Here is a 9,335-nt window from a genome sequence, read left to right on the forward strand (position 1 = left end):
CTTTGATATCTCCGTATGAAAAAATAAAATTGGGCTGATAATCAAAATAAAAGGATTTTCCAAAATAGTTTTGATGAACAAATAGACAATCATTAACTTTTAATAAATCTATTCAATTGAAAATTTAAAGTTTAAGGAGATCTGTATTTCAATCTACTTTAGAAAGCATTTTTTCGCAAGCAGACCATTTAAAGATCATACATTAAGATTTGATTCTTAAGCTAAAAGTATTAAATAGTTAAAACTGACTTAATTTTTCAAGCTTTATTTCTCCCTATGATATTTAAAGGTGATCTCTTAACTTTCCCCAAAATGTCCACTCAAGTTTCAAGTCTGGAACCATGATTCAATCATGGAAAATATATAATTTTAAAACCAAATTATGTACTGAAAAAACAACGATAAACCCAATGAAATGTCAATTTGCTAATCATGAATACCGACGCAATAAAGAGCTTTTGGTAGTAGTGTTATTCTATTTTATAATTACTATACTGTTCCAAACAATATTCTTAGCTACTTCACAATTACAAGAACTATGTTTGCTATAAACAACTCATTTATAAGGTCTATCGTTAATATAGTTGCCAGGAGGATCATAGCTGCATATGACCCATGTGTCATTGCTCTTACATTTGATTATTGAACAACCCACACTTTCAGTTGTCGTCCACACCGAGTATAGTGCGTGCAATCTGGGCCTGTGCAAGTGTTAGTGGAATGAACATACCACTTGCTCTCATCAATCCATGAATTCATTGCCTGTCGACGTGTCCAATTTGGGCCTTTGCCCCAGAATATATTTTCACCGTAGGGCGATCCTTTTGAATGCGGAAGAAGGCAGTCATTTCTTCTCTGTCTCGCATAACTCCGAGCAAAAGTGGCAACCATGTTATTCCATCTTAGCGGTGGAGCTCCAACGGCTTTTCTCGCCTCATTCTGAGGATCAACGAAGTCCGCAATGGCTTGAGAGTTCATCAAGCATCGTACGTTACTTAGGAATCCCACCATTAACATGACAAGGAATATTTGGCAAACTCGACTCATTCTTGACAAAATATAACTGCGATCTAACAATAAGAATCGATCACAACTGATGAGCTTGTTTGAATGAGAGGTTGAGCTATGGTAATGCTGTGAAACAACCACCTTCTTAAATAGAGGTGCAAACTGATTAAAATACAGGTATCGTGTAAATAGTAATTCATATCGCTTGGAGTTTTGATGGCTTTGGTTGTGGGGTAAATACACTTGTTGCTACCTGCCTTGCGAGAGCGTCACTTCGCTCCCAAGATTTGTAATTTAAAATCTGAAATGCTTTCACGATATTTAATTCAGTCGCTAAGTTATGTAGCCGACATTTTAGACATGGCCACCGAAACTAACCGGGACTTTGAGCAACGTGCAGGCTGCTTAAGGGCGATAACGTGCACAATGTTTAAATCTATGCTTCATCGGACATTAGAAATCTTAAAACTCTCATATGCAAGTATTACACGTGTATTAAAAAAAAAAGAGAACAAACGAACACGTTTTTAAAAGGTTTAAATTATTACGTGCACAATGTTTAAATCTATGCTTCATCGGACATTAGAAATCTTAAAACTCTCATATGCAAGTATTACACGTGTATTAAAAAAAAAGAGAACAAACGAACACGTTTTTAAAAGGTTTGAATTATTATTATTAACAAGAGAAGCAAGCATCATAGTTCTTGTCTAATGTTTAATTATTGTAAAATTATTGTGGACTGAAAAACTATCTAATTGAGGTGAAGTGATCAATAACCAATAGTCCACAAAGGAAAAAAGTAAGTATAGTAAGATGAATGCATAAATAAACAAGTGCCACATAGTGGCATGTACTTGCCTTATTGTTATTAATTGTAATTGTAAGTATCCGATATAAATTGTAGATTTTTAAATAAATTTCTAATAAATTTAATCTAATCTAATTCAAATATTAGAAAACTGAAAAAAATTATTAAGAAAAATGAGAAAAGAATTATAATTAGTAAGTTCTCAAAGTATAAATATAAATGAATAAATCGAATAGTGTAAAAATTATTATACTCTCATTATCTCATTGGTAGTTGTAAATACATTTTACTTTCATACATCTTGTGAGAACATTCTCATATATAAAAAATACCTTGTGTAACTACAATTTCACCTGTCCTATTTCACTTATATATATTAAATAATCTTTACAAAGTAAATTAAAACTGGACGTACTACTACATTTATTAAGATTTCATTATAGTAGGATCTTATTTTGTGTAAATTTGCATTAACCAAAACATATGTAAAGAGAAACTAAACCTTATGCAACTATCTCATATGTTACCTTGGTTCTAGTTGAAAATATTGCATTATGGAGAACCTCTGAAAAAAGGGCTCCTAGAACACAAAATGAGTTCAGCCAATCATATAATTTGTATGAAATATAAAATTTATCAAAAAAATAAATAAACTTTAGCAATATTTTAATTATTAAAAAATTACTACATGTGATTGGTGGATAGATTTCAAACTAATTGAATAAATAGTGCAAAGTGAATGCAATAGTACTGGCATATGGCAAGGAGAGCTCTTCATTAATATACTTGAATCTGCACAAGATAGATTTGCCAAGAACATTGATGGAGTCTCTGACATGAGTTTTTAAAAACCCTGTAAGTCCTTTAAGTTCTATAAATATCAACTATTTTTATTAATACTTAGCTTCTGTATGTTGTTGAAATAGGGGATTATTTTTCCTTTATATTTAAAATAAAAGTAACATATTTTTATGAGCAATGGTATCATGGAAGTTAAAAGTTAAGATCAAGTGAGTTAATTAAAAAGTTGGAAGAATAAAATAAGAGTACTATGATTTGATTTGGCCAAGGCGTAGAATGTACTTAGAAATTTTAAGTAATGATAAACTTGATATTATCATGTAGAATATATTAAGATTATATTTTTGATATGCACCTTAATGAAAGAAATATTACACTATTTGTAAGTAAAAAACAATACACATATTTTCCAAAAAAAAGTGATTACAAAAATTTAAAACAATTGTACAAAATTTAATTAATGCATTGTATTTGTTGCTTTTAACAACCAAAAATATTTAAAAATTGAAATAACATGTAAAAATTGCATTTTAAATATAATTTGAAAAAATAACAATTATACTATTTAATTTGAAATAAATATAAAACATTTTAAATAAGTAATGATAAATATAAAATATAACTATATAATAATTTAGTCATAATTTAAAAAAAATATTACTTCACTTACTAAATAATTAAAAATAAATAAATAAAATGTAAAAATTAAATTTAAAATTAGAATATTTATATTTAATATAAAATTAATCTATTATCATTTGTCAATATAGAGGAAAAAAATGAAAGGATTAAATGTTTATGATTGATATAAATACGAGATTAACACATATAAAGAAAATAACATTTCTCTAGGTTCAAAGAGTCCACGTGCCTATGTGTGGTTCCAAATTTTTACATGTCCACAAATGTGCAAAAGGGAAAACCACTTGTAAAGAAAATTTGAGTTGTGTGTACAAAATCAACGTTATGCCTATAAATAATGAAACACACTTGTGAATAGCTATGAATAGTGGACTATTTCCCTAATGGATTATCTTCAAAATGTCAGTTTAAAGGAATTAACTATGAGAGTCTTATTCACCAGAAGAATGTGCCATGATTACTTGAATAGAATTGTGAGATTAGATCATGGGTGATGAATGACAAATTTTATAATTGTGGAAAATGTTGATTTGCTAATTTTGGCATATGTTTAAATTTGATAACACATCTCACAAGTATTTTGAATGAAAGGGTTGCTAGTGCTACACAAAATATGGACATATGGTTAGTGGAAAATGATGATTGTACTTCCATCCATCACTAATTAGTAGTTTAATTGCACATGTACTTAGTTATCTCTTCTCATTGTATTTGCATCAATTTCACTATCAATTTTTTTATCATCTCAACCTTCAACCCTTTATTTTATTGTGGTCTGTTGTTTGAAAGAAGCTTGAATTTTATCTTCTGGTTGGAAGTTCTTGTGGATCTTTCCATTTTCAAAAAATAGGACCAAACAGTGCATTTGAATATCTTTCTTGAGATAATTAGAAAATCAAATTATGCTTTCTCTCACTAAGGTTGACTCACATTTTTTTATTAATGAGGACATGCTTCACATTCAAAGGTAAGAGAAAACAAAGAGCTGTACGCTACACACAGCTTAGGGGGAAAAAAATGCATATCATTTGATGAAAATTATATTCATTTAATTAAATGCCAACACATTATCATTAAACGTTAAATTTTATTCCAAACTCCATGTGTCTTCTTGTTGGTCCAAGCTCTTCATAGAGTCCACGTGCCTTCTCCATGCTTTTAGGTTTTTACAGATGCTTAAAAGCATGTGAATGTAAGAATTATTGAAGTATTTGAATGACACCTTTGTGCTACAAAAACTAATGTCCATGGATTTTTAAAACTATATAGTTAAGTTTTTTAATTCCCCTCTGATTGAAATACAACTTTGATGATTATTTGTAGTGGATGAGTGCATTATCAATATTCTAAGGGGGTGGTTCCCATTCATCAAAAGAAAGATCCATATATATTGCCTGCTTCATAAACTTTCACTGATGATATGGGATACTATCTCTGTTCAGTGTTGTAAGAGTTGTACACCTTATTTTACATTAGGCCTTCATAATTCTCCATTGTCATCATTTGATAATATGTTGCTGGATTTGATGATGTTCTAATTGCTATTAAAATAGATAAAGACATTATACCAAATTCTTGGAGGCTCTTTGCTTAGTTATCTTTACGAAGATCTCCAAAAATTGCCACAAAGTATTGAAAAAGCTTCTACTATAGAATGCTAAAAAGAGGACAATTAAGGTAGAGCTGTAGGAAGAAAAAAATGACAAGGCAGATGTTAGCACAAAGGGTTCCTCCTCCTCAACCACAATAGTCAAAATCAAGGCTTAATAAGAAATCAATGTTTGACCATATGCTAGTCGAGCAAAATAAGAGAATTAAATTAGACAACACTTCTCAAACTACAAAGTTATTAAATGTATCATTTTTATCTTCTAGTAGTAACTTTATAGTAGGAAAGAAGTAACTTTGGAGCAATTGAAGAGGAGCCCAACAAAGTGAGCATGAAAATAATAATACAAAAAGATAAGTCCGTGTGTCCAAGAAGTCTATTGTTTAAGGAAATATATCTATTGAGAAATAAACATTTGGAAATCCCTTCTATTCATTCATAGAAAAAGATATTTCAAGTCTTTTGAGATTAAATGTATGTATTTTTCTAAAACCTTCTTTGCATTTATCAGTCATAATTCTCAATCTCGTACTATATTCGAAATCCTTTTAATATTATAAAATGTTAGTATGGGAAATATGCAGGATGACGCCTAGGATGTCTCATACTTTAAACTAAATAGACATGGACTTACACTATCCAGATTCCCTTCTTATGGTAAATGGGAGCTCTATGCTAAATGAAAACTGGGGAAAAAACTCCTCAGCCAATTTACCTAGGGTTTTACAATATTGACAATTCTTGATGCATTTTTTATGACCCACCAAATAGTAGAACAAAATACTGAAATATCTTATCCTTTCTTGAATAAAGTCTCATGTATGCTAGGATTGCTAGAAGATCATATGATGACTTCAAGGTTCCTTTAATGTCAGGTCTTGACTATGGATAAGATTGGTGGTTGATGTGATTTGCTAATGATCACAAGGGGCCTTATGTGTTTATTCAAATTTTTTTCAAGCCATACTAGATATGGGAGCTATCTTAAGTTTTGCCATGAAGTACTTTTTTGGAGTTTTCACAAAATATGCAAAAATTCAATAAGATAGGGTTCAGGAATTCTATTCTAACCCTAAGGGTAGTGATAACATCAAATAGTACTCTAGTGGACAAATTCCTCAATTTACCAAATTTCATTTTGCCAAGTTATACTACCACTAAGCACAAATTGGTGCAATCTTCAAGGGTTATGCCAATGATTTTCATATCACCGCATATGCCATCATAAAGAACAATTTATACAAATGATGAAAGTTAAGAATATGCATGAAAGGAGTTTAGGCTAACTTTGCACGATGAGTTAGAATCACTAAAACATCAAAAATATGAACCAAAAAAATTCATCAATACACCATCATATTCTTCATTGTAATCACCACACATTAACTAGGCTAAACTTAATCTAATTGAAGAAATTTAAGAGAACAAGTAAGCACTAAGACACATCAAGTATTCACCAAGTTGTAATGAAAACTTTATTATCTCAGTAGCTTATAGCAACAATCTCATAAAAATCTATTTTTACAAATGAGAAATGAGGCCTTTATATAGGTCCTTGATAACAACAGGTGGCCCAGATGATCAAAATAACTGATGGCCAAGATTGCACCACATCAGCCCTAAATAAGGTTAGGGAAAAGGAAAGGAATCTACATTAATGCAACAAGGAATCCACTACTATAGTGGGTAATAAATGCCCACTATGCATGCTCGTTTAGGAATGAGTAGGGAGTAATAAATGATCCCTAAGAATAGCCACTATACATGCTTGTTTAGGAAGGAGTGGGGTGTAATAAATGATCCCTAAGAACACCCACTATGCATTAAATGAATCTGTCCTTGATTCCACTACCTGAAGGAGTGAAACAGATCTAACACTATTTCCAATTCCTCTGTACTATTTCTTGGTGTAGATTCTTGCTTGAATTCTAGAACTGCAATTGCTCTTTCTGCTTTTCCCAAGCTTTCATCCCAATCTAGTAGTAAGTCCTTAGTAGTGTGCAGTGTATTTGAGAAGATGGAGAGTTGTCAAAATCATCTCTTTCATAGACATTTATTTGAAATAATTCCACTAGCTTGACTTTTAGATTATCAATTGTCATTTCTTCTTCCACCAATCCTTGTGATAACAAGGGTGCAACATCGTTTGATATTCCTTTCTTGATGTTGTCAATGATATTTTTCCATTGACTGCATTCCCTGGTAAAGCTCTCAAAAATTTCCTTAGCTATGATAGCTACACTGTACCATTGAATAAAATCCTAGACATACACCTCGCTGATACTTTGACCATCGATCAATTCTTGCTTTAGGGTCTCCATTAGATTTTGAATGTCGGCAATCACCTCTTCCTAGTAAATATGCTCATCCACCCATGATTCCTCCATGCATTGGATACTGGAGAGTGTAGCTAATGCCCTATTGAGCTCTTGGACTAATTATTCTACATGTTTGAAGGCTAGCTCTTGAATTCCTTCAATCCAAACTTTTGCACCTTGAGCAGTTCGCTTGATTCTATCAATATCACCTACCACCACAATGGAAACACCTATTGGAGGGAAAAATGATGGATCTTCCTCTCTTATTGGATGAGGCAAGTTATTGATGTACTGACATAAGGCCCTAATTTCTCTTTCCTATTTTTCATACCCTTCTTCCACTTTCTTCAGCCCATCTTTTGAAGCCTGTGTAGAATCATCAAATTCCTCTAATATTTTCTCTTAGGTGGCCTGACCAAGATTTATTTCATAACATGATATTCATCTGGAGCAATCTAATTTTTTCCTTTATCAACAGTGGGAGTCACAACCTATAAGATTCTAGATCCTGATTCTCCCTTGATGAATTTAGTATATCTTCTTGCTTTCCCTTGTTCTTCTGATCAATTTGATCGGTCCAAAAGTTCCTGTAATTCAATTGCTAGATTAACCTCCCTTTGTTGATGCAATTGAATTTGTTGCCTCAACCAATATATAATGGGTATACTTTGGTCTCCTAAAATCATCAATTGCTCTTTCCTTTAGACTACTCAAATGTCAATCTCCTCTTCACCTCCTGGACTATCCACTGTAACCTCAAGAACTATGGCTTCAACATTTGGAAGATGTATTGCTTCTACTAGAGTTTCTTCCTCTAGTGGACCATCTTCATCATTAATCATTTCCTGCTCTAATATTATTGTTATCATTTTTTTGCCCCACCAAGATTCAAATTTCAAACGTCTAGCCCATCCAATAGCTAGCCCCAAAATTAATATTATTTTAATGCCTAAGTGATCAAGCCTTATAACATGGTTTCTGTGGCCCGCAGGTTCTCCATCGTCAAATCTAAGGAGATTGACGGTTAGCGCTATGTTGCTTTTTAGAAGTTGCACGGTGGATAGCACAGTGACATCGCGCCTTATTGACACATGTCCGGTGGATCCAGTTTGTAGGTCATCCAAGGTTCTTTGGTGGGTCAAAAAAGTTTCACAACGGGCGATCAGTTTCACGGGCCAAAGATAAGAAATGTCAGTAAGGCGCTATGTCGCCATCGAAAAACTCATGAGTTTTCTAGTAGCAACATAGTCCCTAATGAAAAGTTTTCGTAGAGAGAACTTCAAGTTGGGTCTCATTTCATACTTCCTTTGCCTAGTTGGAAGGGTCCTCAATCCATGCTAATAAATCAGAACATGCCATATCTGCGAGAAAGAGCTACTCAATGGGTCGAGGCAGTACAAGTCACCAAGATGATGCTACGCGGACCAGTCTAGGGTTTCCACATGTATTATGGGGCCAGGGTTTCTAATGTGATTTGTAGGATCAGGGCAAGTCTTTCGTGGCCATCAGATCTGAGGAGATCGGTAGCCAGCGCTATGTCACCTTTCAGAAGTTGCAAGACGAATATGATGGTGACATAGCACCCTCCTGCCACGTGTCTGATGAGTCTCAGATGTGCTCCATCAGACGTCAGCGAGGATTCGTCAGTTGGTACGTGGCCAATTCCTATTCATTGATGCACTGTCGGGATGATCTATCTTGCTCATTGTCAAATCAGTTCAGATCAACGACAAGCGCCATCTTGCTATGGTGAATTTGTGTGGCCTTTACCATGGTGACATAGCGCCTCAGTGACACATGTCAGGTGGGGCCGTGTTATCTCATAAACCTCAAGGGTGATGCCAGGTGTGCTAATAGTGGAGGAGCAAAGTGTGAAGTACGACGAGTCTTCACGATCATCAAATTAAGTCGAATCAATGGAAGGCACCATCTTTCTATGGTGAAGTTGCGCGATCTTTACTATAGTGACATAACGCCCTTCCGCCACATGGATCAGCGGGGCTAAGTCTCGCCAAGGTACATCTGTCAGGAATTGCCAGGTGTCATTCGAGTATGGTGCGATTGCTAATGTGGTGCCAGATATGATGTGCCCGAGGAAAGAATAGCATACCGGTATGATGAGTTTTCACGATCGTTAGATTTAAGG

General features: G+C 33.5%; 1 pseudogene; it reads right to left on the reverse strand.

Moving 5' to 3' along the window:
• Positions 1-556: 556 nt before the first annotated feature.
• Positions 557-1,047, reverse strand: LOC149557626 (pathogenesis-related protein PR-1-like; annotated as a pseudogene).
• Between the last annotated feature and the right edge of the window lie 8,288 nt (positions 1,048-9,335).

The sequence above is a fragment of the Cupressus sempervirens genome, chromosome 5, assembly GCF_028749045.1.
Source record: "Cupressus sempervirens isolate cs-2001-9-10 chromosome 5, ASM2874904v1, whole genome shotgun sequence".
Taxonomy (NCBI): domain Eukaryota; kingdom Viridiplantae; phylum Streptophyta; class Pinopsida; order Cupressales; family Cupressaceae; genus Cupressus; species Cupressus sempervirens.